Here is a 3,236-nt window from a genome sequence, read left to right as displayed (position 1 = left end):
AAAAACTGATGTAACAACTCTCAGTAACCGATTACAGCAAGTGGGTAATCGGTTACCCAAACGTGACATTTTGAAAAATTAAATTGAGTAATCGGTTATTACTTGAGTAATCGGTTACTACTTGAGTAATCGGTTACTCAAACTCTCTGTCCAATAGTGAGTTTAAAATTCACTTACAATAATCGGTTACTCAAATTGGAGTAATCGGTTACTCCAATTTAAATATTGTTGGATAACTAATTCTCACTCATGTAACCTGTTACTCAAATTTCAGTAACATGTTACACAGTATTTTGAAAAATGTTTTCATTTAAAACTTGAAGTGTTTCAATTCCTTTTAAAATATTTTGAGCATTACTACTTTAGTATATTAAAGAGTATAGAATAGAAGTACTTATTTAGACTTAGACTAATTGTATTGAAGCTTTAATCTTCTTGGTCTTCATAAGTAATCTTCCTTTTCTTCTTTTTGGTGATGTTGGTGTCTTCATCAAAACCTTGCCAATGTCAGGAGCAAAGATATTCTTCATAATATGTACTCAAATGGATACTATTAATAATGGATAAGTTCCAATTCATTTGTTATATCCAATTTATCTATTTGGTTGAATATTTAATCTATCCAAGTGTCCTTTGCTTTTCAATTCAAATTTTTTTGCTATCTCATCTCACACTTTCTTGTATGTGCTTCTCTCTTTGATCTTTTATTAAATTAAATTCTTATATCGACCCATATTTTTAGTACCACGTGCTAAAATGATGGTAACATCAATGGTAGGACATGTGGATGTGATTAATATTAAAAAATAATCTTAAATACAATTAGGAATTTTACATGTAGAAATTTTAATGTCACATGCTCATAAAATGTTGCAAAAAATGACTTCTTTGAAAAAAAATTAAAAAATCACATTTTAAAAAAGTGTTTATTAAAATAAATTAAAAATGGTATTTCTAGGATGTTGACTCTCTAGATGCTCAACAAAACATAAATGGTATAAGGAATATAAAACATGGGAAGCATACTCTATCATTATATATACCATAATCTAAGACTCTCATCCTCTTGAATAACATGACCCAAGTATCACACTCAAACCCTAGTGGTATATCATCTCATCCTACATTATAGGTACATCACATTCACACAATGGCATCCCAACCCCAAGGGTCACTGCCAACAAAATAAAAACCATGTACAACATATCTTTGCCCTACAATGACAAAAATTCATTTTCTAAAAAAAATGAATATTAATCTTGATGATGACTAAGTTAATTCAAAAAGGGACCACCATCCTAAAGAGAGAGACAACTATATAGCCACCACAAACATCTCTTCATGATCACATTCATAAATACATTCATTCAAAAAATTACATCATTCAAACATTTATTCATCCATGCATACATAATTTCATTCAAAAAGAGGATATCATTCATATTTTTATCTAACTAAAAGCATATTTCATACATTCATCTATTTATTCATTCATGCATGCATTCATAAATTTTTTGATAATCCATCAAACAATTTATTTCATAGATTATCATATCCATTTTCACAACACTATTTTTAGACTTGATTGAAGCAAATCATGGTTGAGATTGAAGCTTTCTAGGAAATTAGAAAGAATCCCAACACGACACAACGGTTCCTAAGGCAAGTTTTTTTCCTCAGGAAACAAGGCATTTTTGTTATTTACCAAACACCAAAAAGGTATACATAGTAACCCAAGGAGGGTTGTTTTCAACTGTATTCCTTACATTCAACTATTAGGTGAATACATCATCCACACACCAATTCTCCTATCTTACGTGGAGGGTAAATAATTCAAATAAATTCAAATAAAAATATTCATCAGTCAAAGTGTGAAAAAAGACCTATTGATAATTCTCAAAAAATATATAAGGTAAAAGTTAGTGCAAATAAAAATGCACTATGAATGACCGACGAAGGAACTATTCATTTTCTCATGGGAGGACTAGCACCTTGATATTAGGCCTTCACCCAGAAAACCATAAAATTCATTTGATATTTTAATGTCATATTACAAAAATATTGAAATAGAGTAAAGAAGAAAGGTTGGTATGGGAACACATATTTTTTAGCCTTATATCATTTTCTTAGAAACTCTTAGCTAGACCATGATACAAGTTTTAAAAGACCTTCTTGTGGATTGGTTTGAGTATGATGCAAACCATGGTAGAAATGCTGACTCCATTAAACTTGTAAATTTTGATATGATACGTCAACTTTAATGCATTGACTAAAATCCTTCTCTTCATAATTATCATCATCGCCACATCAAAATTCAAAGCCCAAACAAAAATTAAATTCTATCATTTATAGCCCAAATACTTGTCAAATATGCACAATATTTCTATTTAGTATTTCATTTTAAAGAGTTGTACATGAAATAAGGAGCACTAAAGCAAAGGAAATGTTGAAACCTCACATTCTAGGGTAGTTTTTTAGATGATTCCTAGTTTGATGCCCTCTAGACTAAGCCTACTAGGACAACCTGAACAGAGGATGATTCCTGGTATCTTACACTTGGACAATTTTTGGGTCGATTCCATTTTCCAAGTGGAAATTTTGAAAACTCTAAAAATTGGGACAATGTTGGTGTAACACCGTGTTTTTTCGAGCACGTTGAATTAAGTAATTAGTTGTTAATGAATTAATTATAGAAATTATTCAGTAATGTTTTAGGCTAAACCTCAGTTGAGTTTTAGTATTTAATTATAATATTCTTTCTTGCCCTATTTTTTCAAGATTTTTGGAGAATAAAAGTTTTTGTGACGATTTCAGGTCGTTTTATCGAGTTTTCATCCAGTTCTTGAGTTACATAACTCGGAATGAAATTACGATTTCTCAGTTGGCTTCGAAATATTATTTCTAGTCAAAATAGATGTCAAGTTTGTCCGTAAATCATCTCTAGATATTTTTCACCTTGAAATTCAAGTTTCAACGTTTCGGGCAAAAAACCTAAATCGGTAGATCGTATATTTCCGGACGAAGTTACCTGGTAATACTAGGACATGACTTCAATTAATCACCAATGTCTTGGTCTATTCTAACAATTTACAAACTTAGCTCTATGTCTAGCAACTAAACCAAGAAAATTATAATATATGAATCATCTAGCATGCCTCTATGTCTAGTAACATATACCATCAAGTTTGAGAGTTTTCATTGCAAATGTGAATCTATATCTAGCAAACATATGAGAA

Source organism: Lupinus angustifolius, unplaced genomic scaffold (assembly GCF_001865875.1).
Source record: "Lupinus angustifolius cultivar Tanjil unplaced genomic scaffold, LupAngTanjil_v1.0 Scaffold_561, whole genome shotgun sequence".
NCBI lineage: Eukaryota > Viridiplantae > Streptophyta > Magnoliopsida > Fabales > Fabaceae > Lupinus > Lupinus angustifolius.
This window is presented reverse-complemented; position numbering follows the sequence as displayed.